The following is a 16,825-nucleotide window of genomic DNA, read 5'->3' as shown; positions in this document are numbered from 1 at the left end:
AAACACCCTTGTAAGTCGATTGCTCTTCGCATCGCCGTCAACCTCACATAGCTTACTCTTGGGCTTTCTTACAATGAGACCTATTTGGTTATTGATTAATCGAGTAAATGAATAATACACTAAATAAAATTCATTTCATTCATAAACACGTATTCAAACCTTTTTCCAAACCATTTAACTTCAAAAGAATTTTCTCTTTCAAACATAAATTTTGGGATGAAAAAGATATAGGGAGCGTACGCTTCACTATTTCTCAAGCACTTGAATAATTGGCGTACGCCACATTGCTCGAGTTCTTGTCACCCGATTAAATCTTAATCATACACATTCAAATCACATTTTCTAAATCAATTACAAATTCTACAACCATTTAATTCTAAATTTCCGATAATAAAAGGATAGGAGGCGTACGCCTCACTATCTTTCGATTATTCGAATAATTGGCGTACGTCACATTGCTCGAATTTTCGTCATCAAATTTAAAACCACAATCTAATAAACTCAAATCATCTTTTATATCAAACACAAAATTGCAAAATAAACAACTTAAACTTCAATAGAGAATGGGAGGCATACACCTCACCATCCCTTGATTATTTGAATAATTGGCGTACGCCACATTGCTCAAATCATCGATCAAAACCTACCAATTTAAAATTCAAACTATTTTCACAAATCAAATACAAACATCTAAACATATCTTTTACAATTTAAACCTTGGATGATAAAAGATGGGAGGCGTTCGCCTCGCCATCTCTTGATTATTTGAATAATTGGCGTACGCCACATTGCTCAAATTATCGACTTCCGACTAAAACACGCTAAATAAACTTGGATAAAGGAATAAATGACGTACGCCTTATTATTCCTTGAATAAGCAAGTAGGGGGCGTATGCCTCACTACCGTGCGTATTCAACATCCACAAACAAACTTTCAAAATAATTCAAACGAAAAGGGAGTAGGAGGCTGTCGCCTTATTATTCCTCAAAAGAATTGAACGATTGGTGTACACCACATTGCTTAATCTTTCGTCGTTCTCCAAAAAACATCTCCAACAAATCAAACCTAACTTCTCGCCCCCGAGCGATCGAAACCAAACCAAAACACCGAAACACATCAATTTAACTTGTCACCCCCACGTGACCAAAACCCTTTCAAAAAGAACACTGTAAATCCTTTCTAATGCGCCCAACAAACCAGTGCTAGAGCCTCCACTGAGAGTAGACAAGCCAGCGTTTAGCCGTTAGAACGCCGACCTACACAGTCGTTCATCAAAACAAAACACACCAAATATTCGTAGTAGCCCGAACTACGAATGCTCTGATTTCCTTATTGCACCATAAGGATACGTAGGCAGGAGATTGTTGTATCTTCGCGAGCACACTAATAAAAAACCTCTCATTTCCCCCTCCTGAGGTCTTCATCCATATCTATCATCAATTCTAATCACTCGAAGCTAGCGAATAACATTCAACTAACAGTCAAATAGCAAAATTAGACTAAGAGGCTCCCGTTGAGTACAACGAACTTGAGGGGTGCTAATACCTTCCCCTTGCGTAATCGACTCCCGAACCCGAATATGGTTGCGACGATCATTATTCTTATTTCTAAAGGTTTTCTCGATATTTTCCTATTCCTTCATTAGGAATAAATAAAGTTCGGTGGCGACTCTGTTTCGAACAACATTTTTTCTGCGTCCTATCGCGAGGGTTCGCATTTTTGAGGTGCGACACATACGAGTTATGCTTTCATGAATCCAAACCAAAATTTTAAGGCTCTGTTTGTCAATCAAACTAAGCAAATGAATGTCGAATATCATGTTCGTGTAAACATATATCTTATAACTACTAAATTTCTTTTGAGGTGTGGTGTGCCATTTAGAGGGAGTGACGAGTCCATTAACTATTTATTTAAGGGGTCATTTCTTGAGTTGGTGGACACTCTAAAGGAAATTAACCCAGAGATAGATAGTGTAATAGATTATGCTCCAGGAAATTGAAGGTGAGAAAAACAAGAAAGGGGGGGTTTAAATTGTTTTGGAAAATAAGCACTTTTTAAAATAAAAACCACACAAGGAATTTATACTGGTTCGCTTATAACACAAAGCTACTCCAGTCCACCCGGCCAAGGTGATTTCTCCTTCAACAAGGACTTAATCCACTAATCTTGAAAGATTGATTACAAGCAACGTCTAAGAGAAAGATCTCTTAGTCCTCTCAAGTATACAGACTGCGCAGAGTCACTTGAGGAAATACAACAAAGATAAAGACTTATGTAATCTAGAGTGCTTCTAAGATAAGCAAATATTACAACAGTAAGAACAAACAGTGTTTCACGTTCTAAGCAAAAGCTTCGTGAAGATTGAGAGAATAAAAAGTTTTTATGTGTGTTGATGTTTCAGTGTGTTCTCTATCATGATAATTTCTCAATGTTGATTGCAGTCCTTTATATAGGAGTGAAGTAGTCGTTGAAATTGATGGCCAATAATTTGAATTAATACCATAACTTATATAGCTTCTTGCCAACACTACTTTTTCTCCTCGAATGACTTCTTTCCAAATATAGTTCCTTTTCATTTGATTTTGGAGTTAACGTCTCTTTCTGTATTAGGAAATCCATTACCAAGCCTTTATTTGAAGTTAACGTTACTCTTTCTTTATTAGGAAATCCATGATCAGAGTCTTCATGTTTCTGGGAATCTTGGAATCTTGCTATCTAATCTTCTGATGTTGATCTCTTTTGAGTTCTGATGGTTTCTTCAGATAGCGCTGAGAGCTTCTGGAGTTTGACATACCGTTGTTCAGAGTCAGAACTTCTAGAGCGTACTTCTTGTTCAGATGCTTCTGATATTTTGCTGTTTTGCTCAGAGTTAGACTTTCTTGAACGTGTTTCTACTTCTGGTCTTCTGATAATTTGTATCTGATATGATTCTGTATCTGATGACGTCATCAGATCTCTTCCTTCTTTCCTTAGAACCCTACACACTTAGAAACTTTTCGTTAGGGTGCCATTTTTGGTTTCATCCTTTGTTATCATCAAAATCATGGAATCTGTTGTAGAACAATTTTTGTTCTTACAATCTCCCCCTTTTTGATGATGACAAAACAAACTCAATTAGCAGATGAAACATAAACAATATCAGATCAGATAGACAAGAGCTCCCCCTGAGATAGGCTAGGGAGTTCAAAAGTCCTTACCAGAGCTTCCAAGCAATGAGGTTTCTTGATACCTTCTGCAATTTCTTAAGTCTAGTGTTAGATAAATTTATTTTTAAGAAAAATATGTTGCAGAGTGCTTAAGGTATTTAGACAGTATTTTCATCAGAGCTATTAATGACTTCTCCCCCTTTTTGTCAGAATCAAAAAGACATAGCAAAAAAAAAAAAAGAATTCAAGTGAAAAGCATTATATTCAGATAAAAAAAGGCAACGGAGACAAGGGTAAAAAGAACAAGTAAACATCAGAAACAAGGAAAGCAAGACAACAGGCAAACAAAATCCTAAGTGCCTAGGGGTTGGGAGGCGGAGGCATTCTCTGAAGCAATTGAGCTAGCATGTTCTGAATGTTGTCGTTGACAGTGTCTTGTTTATCCATTCTGGCACAGAGTTCCTTCTGATCTTTCTTCAGTTCTTCCAGCGTCTGGAGAACCATAGGAACAACAGATGAGGACTCCCCCTGAGTCAAAGCCTGCTGTGCTTCAGCAGCGGCCTTTGCTTCAGCTTCAGCAGCAGCCTGTGCTTCAGCTTCGGCAGCAGCAGCAGCATCGGCCAGAGCTTTAGCTTCAGCTTCCTTTGCCCTTAGGATTTCAGCTTCCCTTGCTCTTTCTTCCTCCAGCCTTCTGGCTTCTTCTTCAGCTTCTCTTGCAAGTCTCTCCTGTAGTCTTGCCTCAGCATCTCTGATAAAGTCGTTTCTGACTTGTTCAGAGATGTGCTTCAGTTTAAAAGCCTCAGAGGTCATCCAGCCAATGACTCTGTTCCAGTGTGTCCTTACAGAATCGGGATCATCACTGATGCCAGAGTTACTAGTCAGAGACTTGACCTTCTGAACTGAAGCCCCTGCGAACAGCATGATGGCTTCCTCAAGGGTAGGTATAGAAAGGTCAGGTTCAGAGGTATGAGGTGGAGAGGTTGGAGGGCTGAGGTTTAGTGTTAGAGGTTCAGGTTCAGCTTCAGGTTCAGGTTCAGGTTCAGGTTCAGCGGAGGTGTTTGGCGGGGTGATATCAGAGGTGTGGAGGTCAGAGGGTTGAGCTTCAGAGGGTGTGTTTGTTGTTTGTTGTGGTGGTGAAGTTACTTCAGGTTGTGTTGGTTGTTGTGAAGCGAGGTTTTGAGCCTGAATTTGGGCTAGGGTTGGAGAGTTAGGGTCAGAGGAGAGGATAAGGTATGGAGGTGATTCTGGGGCTGAAGATGATGAAGAGGAAGTGGTTTGGTTCATTTCTTCAGTTTCAGATCGAGGTAGTGATGTATGAGCAAGATTAAAATTGGGTAGAGGTTGTGAGGTTCTGGTTGTAGAAGGTGGGATTTCAGAGGATGTGTATATAGGTGGTGTTGGGAGAGGATTAGAAGAAGCCATAAGATGTTCAGAGGGAATAGAGGGAGCAGACTTACCAGTAGTTACTTGCAGAGGTGCTGGAGATCTGGTTCTAGAAGTCTCTCCTAGCCTTGCTTTCTTGGCCTTTGAAGATTTCTTTTCAGAGGGACCTCTTTTGAACCTGACAAAGTCTTCTTCTGAATCTAGACAATCGTCCAGTCTGAAGTCAGAGATGTCGACTCCTTCATCCTTCAGACGCTGCATATAGAAGAGAATAGCGTCTCTGGGTTCATTCTTGTAGAACCTTGCAAGACCATGGGGCAGCTTCCTCTGATCTTTCAAGGCATCCCAGGAGGTGTCCAGCGTGGGTCTGACTTGAATCTTCTTCAAGATTCCCATGCTCTTTAGATTTCTAGCGTTCAAAGGCCTTCCAGTATCTATCGCCAGATCTTCCATCAGTTTGTTCTTCTCCAGATGATCTACCAGCCCATTCTCGATCAGAACATCAGACAACAGTCTTCCCAGGGGGATGTAGGTTCTGGGTTTCATGTTGTTTCTTAACTCCCTTACAGAGTCTCTGAGATATCTGAAGAGTAGTGCAGGAAGGCAGAGCTTCAAACCCTTTGGGTAAACAGGGCCATAAAGCCTTTGGAAGTAGTTTTCCCACCCTTGTTTACGGAGTTCTTCAGTAAGATCTACTCCATTCCTCTTCATGTTGTCGAAGTCCACTAGAGATTCACACAAAACTTCCAGTCCCTCAAAGGGAGTTGCTAGGTTTATATGGGGTTCACGATCAAGAACATGGGATTCCTTGTACACTGGAGTAAAGGAGACTCCTGTAACCGTTGGAGTTGGAATGCTTGAACTTTGGGCTGTGGTGCTGGATTCCATTTGTTGAGAAAAGTTGAAAACTTGTTGTTGTTGAGCATCCATAGTTGATGAAGAAGAAGAAGATGAAGATGAAGTGTTTGTAGAAATGCTTCAGAGAGGGTTTGAGAGTGAGTGAGAGTGATAAGTGTGTGAAATGTGAGAGGAGTGTTTAAATACCCTAAACGAAAACACATGCAAAACGACACACAATTCAGCGTTAGCACAGAACTCAAGTTAGCACGCTTGGGGAAAAATGATTAAGGCTCATTAATGAATGTCTAATCCCAACAGTATGCACACTGCTCGAGGAGATCTCAATCGTCTGGCCTTTGAATTTCTTCTGGACAACTGTCTAGAAGTTCCAAAGTTAGACGCTAAGTGCTCCACGTGTTTTGATGTATCTGATCTTCAGGAATACCAAAGGATTGGTTCCTGGAGATTTCTAACTCAGATATCTTCTTAACTTGGTAGAAGTATCAGAGTCAGAGACAGAAACTTGTTTGTTTATGTCAGAGTCTCATTTTATATCTTCAGAGGCACAATTTATTCAGGGCAATTTTGAATGTTCAGATTTTCTAAGATAAAAAGAAATCTATCTTCAGCTAAAGGCTTAGTAAATATATCTGCCCATTGATGATCTGTATCAATGAACTTCAATGTTACTATCCCTTTCTGAACATAGTCTCTGATAAAATGATGTTTTATTTCAATGTGCTTAGCTCTGGAGTGTAGAATGGGATTCTTACTTAGACAAATGGCAGCAGTATTATCACAGAAGATAGGAATGTTACTCTCGAAAATTTGCAGATCTTCTAACTGATTCTTCATCCAGAGCATCTGAGTTATGCACAGTGATGCTGAGATATATTCTGCTTCTGCAGTAGATAGAGCAATAGTTGACTGTCTCTTGCTGGCCCAGGATATCAGATTGTTTCCCAAAAGCTGGCAATTTCCAGATGTGCTTTTTCGTTCTAGTCTATCTCCTGCATAATCTGCATCACAGTAACTAGAAAGTCTATACTCTGATGTTTTCTCATACATCAGGCCCAGGTTAGGAGTTCCTTTCAGATACTTGAGAATTCTCTTAACTGCTGTTAAATGAGATTCTCTAGGATCTGATTGGAATCTGGCACAGAGACAAACACTAAAGAGAATATCAGGACGAGTAGCAGTCAGATAGAGAAGAGAGCCTATCATACCTCGATAGAGCTTCTGACAAACCTTTTTGCTTACTTCTTCCTTTTCAAGAATGCATGTCGGATGCATGGGAGTTTTTGCAGAGTTGCAGTCAGCCATATCAAATTTATTTAGAACATCTTTAATGTATTTGCTTTGATGAACGTATGTAACTTCTGAAGTTTGGTTAATTTGAATTCCCAGAAAGAACTTTAGTTCTTGCATTAAGCTCATTTCAAATTCTACCTGCATTAACTTAGAGAATTCTTGACAAACAAAGGCGTTAACTGAACCAAAAATAATATCATCAACGTATATCTGGCATATCATGAGATCATTGTTAAGGTTCTTACAGAAGAGTGTGGAGTCAACTTTCCCTCTGATAAAATTGTGTTCCAGAAGAAAATTGCTTAAACGTTCATACCAAGCTCTGGGAGCTTGTTTAAGTCCATATAAAGATTTTTTAAGTTTAAAAACATGTTCTAGAAAATTTGGATTTTCAAAACCTGGAGGTTGGTTGACATACACTTCTTCTGAAATATAACCATTAAGGAATGCACTCTTGACATCCATTTGATATAATTTGATAGAGTGGTTTATAGCAAAAGATACAAGAAGACGAATAGATTCTAACCTTGCGACTGGAGCAAAGGTTTCATTATAGTCAATACCTTCTTGTTGACTATAACCTTGAGCTACCAGTCGAGCTTTATTTCTGACGACTTCTCCTTTCTCATTCAGCTTGTTTCTGAATACCCATCTGGTTCCAATAACGTGAGTGCCTCTGGGCTTTGGAACAAGATCCCAAACATCATTCTTTGTGAATTGATCTAATTCTTCTTGCATGGCTGAAACCCAGTCGTTATCTTGAAGTGCTTCATCACAGGACGTAGGCTCAATCAGAGACACTAGTCCCAGAGGAGTATCTTCAGAAGTCCTGAAGGTAGATCTGGTTCTGACAGGTTCGTCCTTGTTTCCCAGAATCAAATCTTCAGATACGTTGATACGACTTTTAACTTTCTTTGGGATTTCTGGGGATTTAATTTCTTCAGAGTTCTGAGTGACAGTTGCTTCTGGAGCTTTATCAGATTCTGCAAGAGTGATTTCTAAATCTGCAAAATTTTCAACTAGCTTTGACTTTTCAGGGTCAAGCTTATCATCAAATCTGACATGAATTGATTCTTCCACAATTTTGGTTTCTGTGTTGTATACTCTGTAGCCTTTGGAGCGTTATGAGTATCCTAACATAATACCTTTCTGTGCTTTGGAATCGAACTTGTTCAGATGTTCTTTAGTGTTTAAGATAAAGCAAGAACATCCAAAAGGATGAAAATATGAAATGTTTGGTTTTCTTCCTTTACACAGTTCATAGGGAGTCTTTTCCAGAATAGGTCTTATAGAGATTCTATTCTGAATGTAACACGCTGTATTTACAGCTTCTGCCCAAAAGTGCTTTGCCACATTAGTTTCATTGATCATGGTTCTGGCCATCTCTTGGAGTGTCCTATTCTTCCTCTCTACAACTCCATTTTGTTGTGGAGTTCTAGGACAGGAGAAATCATGGGATATTCCATTAGAGTCAAATAATTCCTCAAAATCTTTGTTTTCAAATTCCCCACCATGATCACTTCTGACTCTAATAATTTTAGAGTCAAATTCTTTTTGCACTTTGGAGCATAAACTAGTGAATACAGAGTGAGACTCACTCTTGTGCTTTAGGAATTTCACCCATGTCCAACGGCTGTAATCATCAACAATGACTAGTCCATACTTCTTTCCATTGACTGATGCTGTTTTCACAGGACCAAATAAGTCAATGTGGAGAAGTTCCAGAGGCTTAGAGGTAGAAACAACATTTTTCTTTTTAAAAGACGTTTTTGAAAATTTTCCTTTCTGACATGCCTCACATAGAGTATCTAAAGAAAACTTTAGTTTAGGTAGGCCTCTGACTAACTCGAGTTTATTTAGCTGAGAAAGTTTCCTCATGCTAATGTGGCCCAAGCGTCTATGCCACACCCATTGCTCTTCGTGAACAGTCATCAGACATTTAACATTTTGTTCTTTTAAATCAGAAAGATTGATTTTATAAATGTTGTTTTTCCTCTTGCCTGTGAATAGGACTGAACCATTGTTTTGATTTATGGCTTTACATGTTTTTTTTGATTAAAGATCACGTCATAACCGTTATCACTTAATTGACTTATGGATAACAAGTTATGCATTAATCCTTCTACGTAAAGAACATCAGATATAGAGGGAAGAGTGCCATTACCAATAGTTCCGGAGCCTCGGATCCTTCCTTTCTGATCTCCTCCGAAGCCTACGAATCCAGCATCTTTAAGTTCCAGGCTTTGGAACATAGACTTTCTTCCCATCATGTGTCGCGAGCATCCAGAGTCCAGGTACCATGACTGGTGTCTGAACTTTGCTGCATAGGATATCTGCAACAAAAACAATCTTATCTTTTGGTACCCAGAATCTCTTGGGTCCTCTTTGATTAGTTTTCCCAGAGTTTCTTATAACTTTGGGTTTTCTAGCATTTTCAAATTTTTGTTCTTGTGTGTGCGTATAGTGATATGAAAACGGAGATTTAAGTTGGTCACCAGTAGAAATTTTATCTTCCTTAGAATCATACCCAATTCCCTTTTTATTGTTCTGACTGACTCCATAAATCATGGATGCCATGACACTCCTTCCTATCCCATTTTTCAGAAATTCTTGAAAGGCTTCTTCGTATTTATAAATTATTGCATTTGAAGTCTGTGGAGTTTGAGATAACACTTCTTCCAGTTCTAAACGTTTTGTATTCGCTGCATCTCTTTGTAATGTTAAGGATCTGATTTCATCCTCTCGTTTTAGAATTGTCATCTCAAGTTTGCCACATTCTTCAAATTTTGCTTCAAGACAGCCTTTTATATTTTTAAACTTTTGTTTTAATTTCTGATATGAGCTAAGAGTTTCTGACAAGCATGATTCTAGATCAGATCGAGAGAGTTCAGAAAATACCTCTTCAGATTCTTCATCTGAGCTGCTTCTGGATGTGGTAGCCATAAATGCCACATTTGCCTGTTCATCAGAGTCAGATTCTGATGAGCCAGATTCACTATCATCCCAGGTAGTCATTAATCCTTTCTTTGTCTTGAAGGTATTTTTCTTGAAGCTTTCTTTTCTAGAATTGTCTTTCTTTAGCTTGGGGCATTCATTCCTGTAGTGACATGTTTCTTTACATTCATAACAAGTAATATCTTTGTTAGTTTTACCTTTTGAGGTTGATTCTAATCGATCCCCTCTGGGTCTTGGTCTTCTGAAGTTGTTGTTCCTCTTTTTCCAGAGTTGTTTAACTCTTCTGGTTAGGAGGGACAATTCTTCTTCATCATCAGAATCTTCTGGTTCAGAGTCATCAGCATCTTCAGTTTCTGCCTGGAAGGCTTTGGTTCTGTCAGATTTGCGTCTTTCAGATCTGGACTTTAATGCTACAAACTTGTTCTTCTTCTGAGGTTCATCTTCCTCTAGTTCTATCTCATGGCTTCTGAGAGAACTGACCAGCTCTTCAAGACTGATATTGTTCAGATCCTTAGACAGCTTCAGAGCAGTGATCATGGGTCTCCACTTCTTTGGCAAGCTTCTGACTATCTTTTTGACGTGGTCTGCAGTTGTGTACCCTTTGTCTAGAACTTTGAGACCTACAACAAGAGTTTGGAATCTAGAGAACATTACCTCTATGGCTTCGTCATCTTCCATTTTGAAGGCTTCATATTTCTGGATAAGCGCCAACCTTTGTCTCTTTGACCTGAGAGTTTCCTTCATGAGTCATCCTCAGAGAGTCAAGTATGTCTTTGGCTGTTTCTCTGTTGGTGATATTTTCATACTCGTTGTAAGATATAGCATTGAGGAGTATGGTTCTGGCCTTGTGATGATTTTTGAAAACTCGCTTCTGATCATCTGACATCTTACTTCTGGGAACTTCAGCTCCATCCTCTGTGACAGGAGGTTTGTATCCATCTGTGACAATGCCCCAGAGATCAGCATCACAGCCTAGAAATAAACTTTCAATTCTATCTTTCCAGTAATCGAATTTCTCTCCATCAAAGACAGGAGGCTTAGCATTGTAACTATCCTTTTCATTTGTGTGGGCCATAGTTTTTCTTGTTCTGGATCTCTCTACACTGTTAAGTGTTTGATTAGAAAATCAATAACAGAGTCGGCGCTCTGATACCAATTGAAGGTGAGAAAAACAAGAAAGGGGGGGTTTGAATTGTTTTGGAAAATAAGCACTTTTTAAAATAAAAACCACACAAGGAATTTATACTGGTTCGCTTATAACACAAAGCTACTCTAGTCCACCCGACCAAGGTGATTTCGCCTTCAACAAGGACTTAATCCACTAATCTTGAAAGATTGATTACAAACAACGTCTAAGAGAAAGATCTCTTAGTCCTCTCAAGTATACAGACTGCGCAAAGTCACTTGAGGAAATACAACAAAGATAAAGACTTATGTAATCTAGAGTGCTTCTAAGATAAGCAAATATTACAACAGTAAGAACAAACAGTGTTTCACGTTCTAAGCAAAAGCTTCGTGAAGATTGAGAGAATAAAACGTTTTTATGTGTGTTGATGTTTCAGTGTGTTCTCTATCATGATAATTTCTCAATGTTGATTGCAGTCCTTTATATAGGAGTGAAGTAGTCGTTGAAATTGATGGCCAATAATTTGAATTAATGCCATAACTTATATAGCTTCTTGCCAACACTACTTTTTCTCCTCGAATGACTTCTTTCCAAATATAGTTCCTTTTCATTTGAATTTGGAGTTAACGTCTCTTTCTGTATTAGGAATTCCATTACCAAGCCTTTATTTGAAGTTAACGTTACTCTTTCTTTATTAGGAAATCCATGATCAGAGTCTTCATGTTTCTGGGAATCTTGGAATCTTGCTATCTAATCTTCTGATGTTGATCTCTTTTGAGTTCTGATGGTTTCTTCAGATAGCGCTGAGAGCTTCTGGAGTTTGACATACCGTTGTTCAGAGTCAGAACTTCTAGAGCGTACTTCTTGTTCAGATGCTTCTGATATTTTGCTGTTTTGCTCAGAGTTAGACTTTCTTGAACGTGTTTCTACTTCTGGTCTTCTGATAATTTGTATCTGATATGATTCTGTATCTGATGACGTCATCAGATCTCTTCCTTCTTTCCTTAGAACCCTGCACACTTAGAAACTTTTCGTTAGGGTGCCATTTTTGGTTTCATCCTTTGTTATCATCAAAATCATGGAATCTGTTGTAGAACAATTTTTGTTCTTACAGAAATAACCTTATGACTGCCCCTAAGATTCAAAAGGATCTTGCTATTACTTATGCATGTGAAATAACTCAACAAATTGTATGTGATGTTGTGGATGACATGTTTTGTGTTTTTATTGATGAATATGGTGATGTTGCTAGTAAAGAACAAATGTTTGTTGTAGTTCGCTATATTAATATTGGAGGTTTGGTAAAGGAAAGGTTTCTTGGCATTGTAAGTGTTAAAGAAGCAAGTGCTAAGTCACTTAATGAGGCACTTGAATTTTTTTTTGTCTATTAATGGCTTGAGTTTATCTAGAATTATGGGGCAAGGGTATGACGGAGCCAACAAAATGCGAGGTAAGTTTGGTGGTTTGAGAAATTTAATCCTAAATGAGAATCCATCTGCTTGTTATGTGCATTGTTTGGTCCATCAACTTCAATTGGCAATTGATGCATGTGCTAAGATTCACAAAGATGTTAGTGGTTTTTTCAGTAAGGTCAACATTCTTGTTAATTTCATACGATCTTCTAACAAGAGACAAGAATTGCTTCAGGACTTATAAGTTTTTGAAATTGATTGAAGAGGGACAAATAGAGACTGGTAATGGATCAAATTAAGAATCGTCTATTTTTAGAGCATGTGACACTCGTTGGGGTTCCCACTTTAGAACTCTCACTAGTTTGATGACTTTGTATGGTACCATTATTGGGGTACTTGAAGAAGTCAGGAAGGATACATCATTTGAAAATATGGTGAGACTATACTTTTGCTAGATATGCTTTAGTCTTTTGATTTAATTTTCATGTTATATTATGGTTGAGATTTTAGGATTTACAAATGATTTGAGTTTAGCGCTACAAAAGCGTGATCAAGATCTTTTGAATGCTTTGTCACTTGTCAATGCTACCAAACAAGAATTACAAGAAATGAGGAATGATGGATGGGAAGAACTTATATCTAATGTTATAGAAATTTGCAATAAGCATGATATTGGTGTGTCTGATATGGATGCACCGTATGTGCAAGGGAAGAAACCTAGACGATATGTTATAATATCTAGTGTTTTTAATTTGCATCATTATAAGCATGATTGGTTGTTTAGTATTTTAGATTTTCAATTGCATGAACTCAACATTAGGGTTGATGAAGAGAATACTGAACTTTTACAATGTGTTTCATGTTTGAGTCCCTCGTCGTCATCTGTAGCTTTTGATGTGAAAAAACTATTAAGGATGGTTAAGCTTTATCCAAATGGTTTTGTAGAGGTGCTGGAAGTGGTGGTGCGACATCAACTTCAGAATTATGTTAGAAATGTTTGATGTGACCCAAAATTTGCAAATTGAAAAGGAATTTCAGATCTTTGTTCAAAACATGTGGAAACAAATAAGTGCAACACATTTGATATGGTTTATAAACTTCTGAAGTTAGCTTTAGTCTTACTAGTAGCAACTGCAAGCGTGGAACATGTTTTTTCAGCTATGAAGTTTGTGAAGAGTCGACTATGTAATAAAATGAGTGATCAATAGTTAAATGATTGTCTTGTAACTTTTCTAGAAAGAGATGTGTAACGGTAAATTCATGACCATCAAGCTATGGATAAACTTGACGTCAGTAAAACTAGAGTCGCCACCGGACTTTTATTATCTCCAAAGGAAAACGGAAAAGTACGAACAAAACCCAAAGATAAGAAGTTTTAGAATCAAAACTAATAAAATGTCAGAGATTACAGGTAAGGGGGTTGGTTACACAGAGGAAAGGTGTTAACACCCAAAGTGTCATATGTATTCATATAGAGGCTTTTTTTGTGTGCAAGTGATTTGGTCTAAATGATGTTTGATAAAATATAGAATGGGGGGATGAGAAAAAGAATTCATTAATTATATTTTTGTGTTTGACAAGACCTTCGGTCTTATGTCTACGTACCAACATAAAAATAGGGATTAAAACCCCATAGTTCGTGGTAAAAATTTCAAAGAAGTTGGTGAATTGATTTTAATAAAGGTTTATTGAAAAGGCACAAAGGGTCGAAGATTTGAATGAGGTTGTTAGTTATTTTTGTCTTTTTGAAATTAAAGTCAATGTGGTTAAGTTTATTTACAAATTTGATTAAGGAAATTATTTGAAAATTCAATGGCCTAAGGCCAAGGTTTCTAATCATTAAACATGTCTAAGTTTAAAACCACAGGCAAATAAGGTTTTTAAAAAGAGGGAGAGATTTTGAAATTAAATAAGTGGGAGGAGATGAAGGGACTATCCTAGACAAAAAAGTTTAAAAGTTAAGAGTTGAAAAGATCTGACCAATAGGATGCAATCTAACATACAAGAATGTCATATAGAAACCCATTTTCCTTTGGACTTTTGAGCAAGCAACAAACATAAGCAATATCAAAGCAAACCAGATGAATACCAAGGCATCAAATAAAGATAGCCATAATATCCAAGCAAGCACTCCAATAGCTAGCAGTCCTCAATATCTTCCAATGTATCAGATGAAATATTCCTTGAGCAACTCAGAACAATCATCAGACATAAATAATAATAACAGTGTAACAATTAAGCACAGAGTAACAGATGAATCAAAGGCACTCAAGGTCCTACATCAGATGAAAAGCATAGTCAAGGATATCTTAGTCTCAAATAGTGGCATTGGCCAAGTCCTTTAGCATAAGGAATGTTTCCTAATTCTAAGTCCAAAAGTTCAGATCAAGTCCAATAATCCACCAAGATCTTTTTTTAGGGTTTTTTGTTATTATTAGGTGTTTTAAGGTCCTAATATCACAAATAAAAACAAAGACAAACAAACAATATATACAATCACAAGATATGGCTCAAGTGAGCAAGGTGAAAAAGGACTGAAACATAAACAAGTTGCATGAAATGTAAATGACAATGAATGATAAAGATGCTGAAATTTAAGGTGCATAAAGTAAATGACTTAAAAAAATAAAGCAACATGAATAAAAGTTAGTCAAGCGTTAGTTAAATGTTAGTGATGGGTTTTAATTGATTAAGTCATTCTTTGGAGAACACTCAACCATTCATTCATAAGTATGAATTCTAGAACCAAGACATCATCCATGAGAAGGGTTCCAACTTGGATAAATCAATAAGTATGCCACTAGCTCTCATGAATGGAAAAAATGTCAAGTTCCCACACAATACCATGAAGAATGGGAGACTTACAATCTCACTTACTAGAGTGCTATGCCTTGAGGGATAAATTTAGCTCTATGTTAAGCAATCGTAATTGGACTTATTTAGAAGTCAGAACTGTCTGAGGCCAAGCAATAAAAATATAGGTGTTAATGCATGTTAGAGATTTGGTACAAAGAACCAAACGCCTAAGACATGACACACACTAAAAAAAGGGGAAGACATATCTCAGTCAGATTCGTGTTGATTCATCTGACACAAGGTCATTGATGAATCAACTAACATTTAGATATTAGAGAAATCATTGGTCAAATGAAGGATTGGAAAAAAATAGGGATGAAGATGAAGAGGGAAGGGGAAAATAGAAACCCAAATTGATCATAAGAGGAATTTCATTCGATCAATACTATCAATTCATTTTGGGAGATGAAATGTACATTTCATCAATCCCCAAAACAATGGTATTGATCAAACAAAAGTCAAATTAGCCATGATCAAGGCCAAACAGAAAGTCAAACATCACAAGACCATAAAAATGGCTCAACATAATTTTTAAACAATTATTAAATTAATAATCAATTTTGAAATGAATTTAAATGCATTTTAAATGGACAAAACCTAAAATCCCTTAAAAACACTAAATAAATGGCCAATGGATTTATCCTAGGTCAAAAAAGGTCAAAGGACCTGAGGCAAAAAATTTCATAATTTTTGGAAAGTCAGAAGTATTTTAAAAATATTTAAAATAAGTCAAAAATCATTTAATTCATGAAAAATATCAAAATTCTTCCAAAAAATAATTTTAATTCAAAGTACGGAAGAGGAAAATATTTAAAGATTTTTGGTGAAAGCCCCATATTTTTTGGATTTAAAATGAAATTTCTATAAATTAAACAGGACAAATGGTTTAAAAGTAAAATTAGAAATAAAAGAGAAAAATAGGAAAAAAATGAGGCCCATCAGATCTCCCTAATTAATTAAGGTGGCAGATCTGATTTCCAGCACGTGCTATCCACCAAACACGCTAGTCAACGCGCATGTAGCAATGGTAATCAAAATGGATGATCATGATTAGAACGTGACCTCATGATCAGATGGTTTGGACAATGCCAACACACTACCGGAGCCGTAGCTCCGGTTGTCCTCTCCGGTGGACCTCACATGATTGGTCCACCCTCAACCAACAAAAAAATGAAAAGTAAGGATACTATTTTAAAGAGAAAAAGCTCAGGAGCTCGAATCTGGCCTCAATTTTGTCCAATTCCAAATATATAGAGAGATATGAGGAATTGGATTTCGAGGTACACGATCTGAGGTTCTTCGATTTGACCTCAAAGCAACTCAATCTTGTTTCCTACATTGGTTGGTCATCAGACAACCAATAAATAAAGAGAATGGTGGAGAATTGAGAGAGAATCGAAGGCTTGAAGTTTCTGAAAATTCATCTTCGGGAAGTAGTGATTTGACTTGATCTTAATGTGAATCCACTTGGTTCTTCCTCCTCTTGCTTGTAGTGATCAATTGAGATGAAAATGGCAATGAATCCTTGGAGTTTGAATATCAAAACAGAAGGAGAAATTCAAACTCGATTTCAAAGAAATCTTCAAGGAATTCTATGGAGTAGGGTTCTGGGTTAGCTTGGAAAGGCTTGGGCAATGCGCATGTTCCATTTCTGAAGCAATGCATTTGTATTTATAGGCAACGGAAATGCTTTCTACACCATTTGAATTTTGAGCCAAAAATAGATGTACAAATGCATAGGTGCATGGGCATATGCTAGGCCTAAAATGATCATTGCAAATCACTCCAATTTTTG

Source organism: Lathyrus oleraceus, chromosome 7 (assembly GCF_024323335.1).
Source record: "Lathyrus oleraceus cultivar Zhongwan6 chromosome 7, CAAS_Psat_ZW6_1.0, whole genome shotgun sequence".
Taxonomy (NCBI): Eukaryota; Viridiplantae; Streptophyta; class Magnoliopsida; order Fabales; family Fabaceae; genus Lathyrus; species Lathyrus oleraceus.
This window is presented reverse-complemented; position numbering follows the sequence as displayed.